This window comes from Tyto alba, unplaced genomic scaffold, assembly GCF_018691265.1.
Source record: "Tyto alba isolate M040663 unplaced genomic scaffold, T.alba_DEE_v4.0 Super-Scaffold_34, whole genome shotgun sequence".
In the NCBI taxonomy this organism is placed as follows: domain Eukaryota; kingdom Metazoa; phylum Chordata; class Aves; order Strigiformes; family Tytonidae; genus Tyto; species Tyto alba.
The window spans coordinates 6,728,191-6,737,698 of record NW_024881309.1 but is presented as its reverse complement, the minus strand read 5'-3'; the positions used below and the strand labels follow the sequence as shown (position 1 = coordinate 6,737,698).

The 9,508-nt window shown below is 52.2% G+C and overlaps 1 long non-coding RNA gene across 1 annotated transcript; it reads right to left on the bottom strand.

Annotated features, from left to right (window-relative positions):
• Positions 1-7,539: 7,539 nt before the first annotated feature.
• On the bottom strand, positions 7,540-8,843 carry LOC122154242. Its single transcript, XR_006166163.1, has 4 exons — positions 8,147-8,843; positions 7,875-7,973; positions 7,718-7,773; positions 7,540-7,634 (listed from the first exon to the last, which is right to left on the bottom strand). It is a non-coding gene; the product is annotated as an uncharacterized LOC122154242 (long non-coding RNA).
• Positions 8,844-9,508: the final 665 nt, after the last annotated feature.

Sequence of the window (9,508 nt, the reverse complement as noted above, 5' to 3'; positions counted from 1 at the left end):
TAAGGCACTAAAAAATACTCCCGCCGGCCTGTGCTCCCTGTTTAAGGCACTAAAAATACTCCCGCCGGCCTGTGCTCCCTGTTTAAGGCACTAAAAATACTCCCGCCAGCTTGTGCTCCCTGTTTAAGGCACTAAAAAATTACCCCCTTTGATATGTTGCTGATGCTCCATGACTAAGGCACCAGTTGCAGCTCTTGCCAGCAGCCCTTGCAGAGAGCGACCCTCTATCTCGGTTCAGGTCCTCAGAACGACCTGTCGGAGGCCCACTGTCCGATCGTTCTTGATTCGGCTAGGCGCTGCTGTATCTGATGTTTCCCCGCGTTTGTTCCTGACGCCGCTGTATGCAGCACCTTTCTGTGTCAGCTTCCGTTGCCCCTCTGCGTCAGTTCCGGTGCCTCCCTGCTTCCACTTCCGTGGCCACCCTGCGGTCGCCTCCAGCGCCCCCTCGCGTCCACCCCCGGGGCTGCCGCAGTCAGCTCCTTACCACGTCAGCCCCGGTGTCTTTCTGCTTCCGTTCGTGGGGCCACTCACTTCCGGTCTCGGGGCCGGTCCACCTCCGCTCTCCGGGGCCGCTCTGCCTCCGTTCTGCAGGGCTGGTCACCTCCTCTCTGCAGGGCCGCTCCGCCTCCGCTCTCGGGGCCAGTCCAGCCGGCTTCTCTCCGCGTACTCCCCCGGGGCTGCTGGGGCCAGTGCCTCTCCGTCTCAGCTCGTGGACCCCGGACGCTGCTGCATTTGGTGTTTCTCCGGGTCCGTTCTCGAATTCCTCGGTCGTTGCTGTTTTCTCTGGGTCCGCCGCTCCATCCATGTTCTTATTCTATGCAGGTCCCTGTTCGGGCGCCATCTTGCGGAGCCGTGGACGAACGACACGCCGAGACGGGTTCAGTGTGGGTGATAGAGCATCAGTCAACGTGTGTCTTTATTGGTCCAGGGTACATATATTTATCCAGACAATGATAATTATTATGCCTACTAGTCACTAGCTGATTGGCTTAAGCTCTAAAGGTCGTATTCGCACGGTCCACCTACTTGCAGTTAGCTTACAGCACAAGCTTCTCATAACACTGAGTTTCTCATGCTACTATTTCTGATTCCTCTTGACTTGTTTTCGATACACGACAGTACCGTAACACAATGTTTCTCAGACCACCGTTATCATAACACTAGGTTTCTCAGACCACTATTCCTAATTCCCCTTAACCTGTTTTCGGCACACCACGGTACACAGGGCTGAAGCGTCCTTGACATTCCTCATGTATCAGCAGCTGCAAGCAGCTGCAGGAAAACCCTAGTGAGGCTCAGCATCAGCAGCTAGAGCAGGCTCTGATCATACAATTGCTCGGTGGGCTCAGGACCCTTGTCTGAGCCATTCTCCAACACCTGACAGCAACCAGAACAGCGCTTTTAGGCCCACAGCGAAAACTTCTCACGGAAAGCCCCTGCACGTACGAGGGTCGCTGTACAGCACTGTCTCCTCCAAACTAGAGTGCCACCTAGAGTGCCAACTTAAGTGTCAGCTTGACTGCCAGCTTGAGTAGTACTTTTACTTGGGGTACTATATAAGTACTATATAATATAATCCATATATATAAGCAGCAATATATATAATACATTAAGTGATACAATAAGTGATATGAAATACAATACTTAATGGAATATATAAGTAATATATTATAATATGTATTAACCGAAGTGCCAACCGAAGTGCCAACCGAAGTGCCAACCGAAGTGCCAACCGAAGTGCCAACCGAAGTGCCAACCGAAGTGCCAACCGAAGTGCCACTTTTACTTGGGGTATTATATAAGTACTATATTTTATAAGCAATATGTTTAAGAAGCCATATATATAATACTTTCAGTGATACAATAAGTGATATGAAATACATTACGTAATGTAATATATAAGGAATATATTAGTAATATATTCAAAGATGACTAAACACTAAGCGATAAGGACACCCAGAAGAGTATACCTTAAGGCAAAAAGACTTAGACGGCCACGATGGTGACATAAGGAGGCTATATGGCAGCTTACAAGAAGCAGCAAGTGGAACAGCCCCTTATGAGAAGCTACCGTCAAAACCGAGACGATGGGTATGCAAGAAGATGGGCTTCAAGACCTAGGAACGTCAGGATACGGGAAAGAAGTCACCGGCAGGAACCACGGATGCCTAAATAGCACAGCTGACGCCAGAGCCTGCGACGACGCTGCGCAAAAGACTCCCGACCGGAAACTTCCAAGACCTACCCACGCTTCAAGCTTATAACGCAAGAATAAAAAGCACCCGATCGGCAGCGTGCCGATGAAGATGGGCGTTCGATACCCTAGGGATGGCGCCTCAGGCACGAGCCGTGCTCCTCGAGCACAAAAGACACGCGAGGACATTTAGAGCCGAGGAAGGGCAAAGACACCGTAGACAGAAGAAACAAAACTACACGTTGACACACGCAGAGGCGGGAACTGCCCTGCCCGGGACACGCTAACATCGAGGGGAAAAGTAATCCGTTCCCTTTACCTGACCTCAGGGCCCTGCTGCCGTACAGCCTTCTCCCCCATGCTAACTTTCAAACACTTCCCTGCAATTCCCAACCTCGGCCCCTCCTCTCGGCCCCGTTCGCTCGACTTAGCTTTCACAGGGCGGGAGGTCCGATTCCATCCTCGACAAAAGCAGCACGGCAGCTAACTAGCACGTTCCTGCAGTTGACGCCTTCCTCTTCACCTGCCAGAAAACACCAAGGGGAGAAAACACAACCGGCCGTTGCCATCGCGCTGCTCCGTGCCTACCTCTTCCACGACACCCGCCTATACTCAGAAGCGTCGCGGGGTTCCGCTCACCGGCTCTTTGCAGAGTCAGATGCTGCAGCCGTCGTCGCTGGCGTTACCTAAGATACCGAGAGACAAAGTTTCCCTTGCGCTTCTAACGAGTCACCCACGATCCTCCTTGCGACTACCCCGGCTCGCTTCAAACGCTCATCCGATCCCAAAGGCGACTCCCAAAGCACCTGCAAAAACAAGGCGAGCGCTCAACGGAGCGGTCCTACGATACTTCCGTATTAGACACCGACCTGGCTGACAACCGCCTCACCTTCTCAGACTGTCGGTCTGCGTGCGGCTCGGCCCCTCCGCGGCACCTGCAAAAAACTCAAGGAAAAGACACGTGCCGAGTTACCGCCTGAAACTGGGGTCTGCCCGCACGGATCCCCATCTCCCGCTCCCTTACCTCGGCCCTTCACCTGCCCAGCCGCTGCTGTTTCCGGTTGTCACGTCAAGGCTCGTGTGCCACCTGTAACACACTTACAACAAGGGATGCTTCTACTTTCACCGACAATTGGATGCCTAAAATAAGAACTGCTACTTTAACCCCCCTAGTCGTGGCTCACCTCGCCCAAGCTGCCTCCGGTGCCGAAATCCTACTTTGCTTGTGGCTCTCCATCTAAAAAACAAAAACAACAAACAAAAAACACCACACACCGCTATCATCCCCTCAGATAGCACCGGTGCCATCTTCCCTGCCGCAGCGCTCAGTGACCCACCTTCTCACAGCCCTCCGCTCACCTCCTCCGTCACTCTTTGGTGCGCATCTCATCCATCTGCATGTCAAAACAGTCATGCGAGTCGCCCGGATGCATAACAAATCCGGAGGTGTCACTTCCGGCTAGGGATACTAGCAGGCATCCAACTACAGCCTGTTGTTAAAAAGAAAACCACGCGCCTCCCCGCAAAGAGTACGCTCCCACACCTACGAGCCTTAACACCTTTGAGATTCCATCTCATTTGCTACTGCTGGACAGCCGCTCCCACACCGCTCCAACAGTCTCCATAAAACGCCCTAGAAATGACCGGCCGCACAGCCTGTGGTGGCTACTTCGAGGTGAACGTACGTCTGTCGCCTAGGCGGTCTAAGCGTATCAACATTTAAACCGTTGACTTCTACTGCTGTTCTACTTACTCCTGACCCTACACCCCCCAGGCAGGGCAGCTCTGAGCCAAACAGGCACACGCATACGGTAATGCTAAACGCTACAAAAGGTTTGATTCCAAGATAAACCCTAAGCGATAAGGACTCTCAGACAAGATACCATGTCAGGCGAGAAGACCTAGAGGGCCACAACCGGGAGGCGAGGAGGCTATACGGCAGCCCCAGGAAGAGTCACCCGTTATGGCCCGTTATAAGAAGCTACCGTCAAAACCGAGACGGTGGATGAGAAGTAGGAGTCCGAATCCTAGGACGGAGGGATGCAGGGGAGACGTCGCAGTCCGTGAAAATGGATGCCTAAGGAGCAGAGCTGATGCCGCACCCGGCGACGATGCTGCGCTAAAGACTCCCGACCGGAAACTTCCAAGACCTACCCACGCTTTAAGCTGATAACGCAAGAATAAAAAAGCACCCGATCGGCAGCGTGCCGATGAAGATGGGCGTTCGATACCTTAGGGATGTCCCCTGAGACGCGTGCCGTGCTCCTCGAGCCCAAAGAGAAGTGAGGACATTTAGAGCCGAGGAAGGGCAAAGACACGGCAGACAGAAGAAACAAACTACACGATGACACACGCAGAGGCGGGAACTGCCCTGCCCGGGACACGCTAACATCGAGGGGAAAAGTAACCCGTTCCCTTTACCTGACCGGAGGGCCCCGCTCCCGTACAGCCTTCTCCCCCGTGCTAACTTTCAAACCCTTCCCTGCAATTCCCAACCTCGGCCCCTCCTCTCGGCCCCGTTCGCTCGACTCAGCTTTCAGAGGGCGGAGGTCCGATTCCATCCTCGACAAAAGCAGCGCGGCAACTAACTAGCACGTTCCTGCAGTTGACGCCTTCCTCTTCACCTGCAAGAAAAAAAACAAACGGGAGAAAACACAACCGGCTGTTCCCGGGGAGGCCACACCAAAAAATTTCTGCCTGCCTGTTTTGCCAATTGACGCGGTTAACACAAAGGACACATCACCAAGCTAAAGAAATAGGCTTATTTTACTTTGCTTTAAAGCAGCAGAAAGAATAAGCGAGGTAACGCAGCTAGTCATTACCACATAAAGCTAGCTCTAGGGATTAAGAAAGACACATCACCAATTGCCTTCGTACTTTACCATCATCCAGACCCGTGCATCAGCTGGGGAGCCCCGTCGCAGCGAAGGATCGGAGAGCCTTTCCCGGCAATTGGGAAGTCCCACGCAGTGCGTCCACTCGTAGGTAAGGTCTCCGTCTTTGCTGCGAGAGGGTCCGGCTTTTATACAGTTTAACAAGCAAGTCTATAGAAAATGCACAGGAGATATCTGGGAGGTTGATACGCCTCACTCGGGCACGTCCAGATCTGGCCAGGATCCGGGCATGTCTGAGGAGTTACTCTTTTTCTGTACATTTGGGATTTATAGTTACTTCCTGTCGTTTACTGATTGTTCCCAGGGATCGTTCCCAGGGGTGCATTTTCACGCTGATAAGACGCTGGTTGCTGGTCGGGGGATTCACTCACAAGTCAACCTTGGTTTGAGGCCCATCGTTCGGCCCTTTTTTGTTTCACTGCCTTAAAAACACCAGCCTGAGACAGACCTGCGCCCAAACATAGGCGACAACAGTCGCCTTGCACACCGGACGGGACCGGGGAGTAAAAACCCAGCCAGGGGACAGGAAAAGAAAAAACTTTTTGTCCCCCAGCCGTTTTGGGCTTTTTGCATTTTTGGTTTTGTGTGGTTTGGTTTTTCCTTTGTTTTTGGGTTGGTTTTTTTTTTAATTTCTATTTTGTCTGTCTACTGCCTCTAAACAAAGCTACACAAACTACAGCCCGTAAGGAAAAAACAAAACATCAACCATTCAGGCACTGCTACACACATTTTAAACGCCACACAGCCAGCTACCAGTCAAACCACCACCCGCTCTCCCCTCGGCCACCCTACCACCAAAACCGCCACAAGCCATCACCCTCCGTGATCCTCAGAAACACCAGGTACGGGGGCCTCAAAAAATCATCCTCCCTGAAAAAACTCCAGCCTGAGCCTGACCTGCACCCAAATCCCGATAACGATCCTTGCATCGCACACCGGCCGGGACCAGGGAAAAACTACCCAGCCAGGAGACGGGAAAAACAGAAGTTTATTCCCCTGACAGAGGTTTTCATTAAATCCAGTCTACGTAGTCAAATTGAGCCCCGCCTACATCCTGCAAGAAAAGAGACAACATATACTCATACACGGCTAGACACCTTCTAAACGTGCCGCTATTCCACCTACCGCCAAAACCAACCCCCGCTCTCCACCGGCCCATCCTTCCGCCCAACCGTCACGACGGGCAGTCACCCCCTGAATACTGTTCCTGGGGGACTCGAGCGCCTAGCCTGAGGAAATCCCGGCCCAAACCTGACCTTCACCCAGACGCCGACTGTGACCGTCACCCTCAGAGAGCATCTGCGACTGGGTGAAAATAAACCCCACCGGGGAGACAAAGATGTCACCCAGTTGGAGGATTTGTTTTCTTGTTTAAAACAAACCCATACAGTATACCCGTGAACTCTGTTCCACCTAGCCCTGACTCCACACCCCCGGGCAGAGCAGCTCCGAGCCACACACACACACGCAAAATACTACAAATGACGCGATTCAAAGAGGACTAAACGCTAAGCGATAAGGACACCCAGGAGGGTATGCCGTAAGGCGAGAAGACTCGGAGGGCCACGATGCTGACGCGAGGAGGCTATATGGCAGCCTACAAGAAGCACTAAGTGGAACGGCCCCTTACGAGAAGCTACCGTCAAAACGGAGACGATGGGTATGCGAGAAGATGGGCTTCAAGACCTAAGAACGTCAGGCTACGGGAAAGAAGTCACCGGCAGGTACAACGGATGCTTAAATAGCAGAGCTGATGCCGCAGCCGGTGACGATGCTGCGCAAAAGACTCCCAAGACCTACCCACGCTTTAAGCTTATAACGCAAGAATAAAAAGCACCCGATCGGCAGCGTGCCGATGAAGATGGGCGTTCGATACCCTAGGGATGGCGCCCGAGGCGCGTGCCATGCTCCGAGCCCAAAGAGAAGTGAGGACATTTAGATCCGAGGAAGGGCAAAGACACGGCAGACAGAAGAAACAAAACTACACGTTAACACACGCAGAGGCTGGAACTGCCCTGCCCGGGACAAGGTAACGTTGAGGGAAAAAGTAATCCGTTCCCTTTACCTGACAGTAGGGCCCTGCTCCTGTACAGCCTTCTCCCCATGCTAACTTTCAAACACTTCCCTGCAATTCCCAACCTCGGCCCCATTTGCTCGACTTAAGCTTTCAGAGGGCCGGAGGTCCGATTCCATCCGTGACAAAAGCAGCACAGCAGCTGACTAGCATATTCCTGCGGTGGTCAGATTCCTTTATCGCCTGCAAAAAAGCAAGAAGAGCACAACTGCTGGTCAGTATCATGCCGCTCCCTGCTTACCTCTTACGCAACACTGCCCCCCCATCCTCAGAAGCATTGCGGTGTTCCTCTCACCTGATTGGTTTGGAGTCAGGTGCTGCAGCCTTACGGTTGTCGCTTGTGGTACCTAACTTATCTAGAGACAAATTTTACCTTGTGCTTGTGAGAAGTCGCCGACCCCGTGCTTGTCCTTGCTACTACTCCGGCTGCTTTTCGATGCTCAGATGATCCCAAAGGTGGCTCACTTGGCACCTGCAGAACCAAGGTAATTGTTTAACCGAGTGGCCATATAAGACTACGCTATTAAACTCGGACCTGGCTGACGACCGCCTCACCTTCTCAGGTTGGTCATCGGCATGCTCCTTCACCCTTCCGAGGCTACGTGCGTCACCTGCACAAAAACAAAGTAGCAGCACTTGCCAAGATGCTGCCCAAAACTGCACCCCACCCATACCTATAACCGTCTCCCTCCCCCTTCGTTTACGTGCTCACCCGCTCCGCCTCTACTGTTTACAGGTTGTCACGTTGAGGCTCGGGTACCGCTTGCAAGACGAGCGACGAGGCGTGCTTCTACCTTCACCGATAGGACACCTGAAAAGTAACTGCTGCTTCAGCCCCCTAGTCACGGCTCTTCTCGCCCACATCCCCTCCGGTGCCAAAACTTCGCATTGCTCGACGCTTTGCGCCTTCCGAGTAAAATGCACCTATCGGCCAGTCATATAGCCACCGGTCGCATCTTCCCCCGATGCTTCACACCAACCTACCTTCCTAAACTGCTCGATTTATCTTCTCTGTTGTCATTAGGTGAGCGAGTTGTCCCTCTTCATCTGCAAAAGAGATATTGAGTGAGTCATCTGGATGACGAGCAATAGCTTAACAGTTCCAGAGATCCCATTTTCATTTAGGTATACCACCCCAATTCTCTCGACAGCCTGGTGTCAATAAAACTCTGCTCATCCCCTGCATGTCTGCGTAGCGCTACAGAAAGAACTCTTCTTGCCTGTTGGCTACATAATTAGTTGCTCTGAAATGGACGGTACGCCTTTTCCCTACAAAGTCCAGGCTTATTGACATAGAACCTTACTGTGCTTCTACAGCTGCCACCTCTACGCACCCAGGCAGAGCAGCTCCGACAGACAAACACGCACAGACCGACACGGCACACAGACAAGACGAGAGACATAAAATAAGCTCTTTAAGAGGAAAGACTCAGATCGGAGATGCTATCGGACAAGAAGACCTATGGGGCCGTGAGGAAGAATGGACGGCAGGCAGAGAAGAGTCAAGTGTTGTGGCCTGAGAGAAAACCTTATAGCCTCCGCAGGGATAAGGCATGTGCAAGTAATCTCACTTCAAGACCTAAGAACATCAAGATGCGGAGAAGAACTCCCAGAAAAGATATTTGTGAAGATGGATCGCTGTACGTCAGAGATGTTAACGCAGCCTGGAGCGACATTGCAAATTCAGCCTGACCGGAAACTTCTGAGACCTAGCCACGCTTTAGGCTAGTAAAGCAAAAACAAGAACTGCCTGGTTGGCACCGTGCCGATGAGGATGGGTGTTCCGGGCCCAAGGGAAGATGTCCAAGGCAACTACTGTGCTCCTTGAGCTCAAAGAGCCATGAGGATGTCGAGACCCAAGAAAAGTCTAAAGACACACGAGACAGACAACACGGACTACACGACGACACAGGCCGGAACTGTGCTGCCTGGCACGTGCTAACTTCGTGCTGAAAAGAAATGCCTTCCACCCCCACTTCTGCTGCCCAAAGAGCACTGTTCCTACACGGCCCTCTCCTGTAAATTAACTTTAAAACTTCTCCCTGCAATTCCCAACCTTGGGCTGCCCCCCAGAGCCTTCTCCCAAGCACCGGTCCCTTGACTTATCTTTTACGGTGCCGGGATTCTGAATCCATTCTTGAAACAACAACGCACTGGGTAACCAGGTTATTCCCACAGTTGCTGGGTTCCTCTTTGCCATCTGCATAGAAACAGGGTGAGTCATAAGGACGTTATTGGTTGATGAGCACCTCACCTGCAACACCCTCCTCATCAAAAACAGCATAGCTTTCATCTCACCCCATCTCAAAACCGTACAAAATCCTCCTCTCCTCAATTGACTAGAAA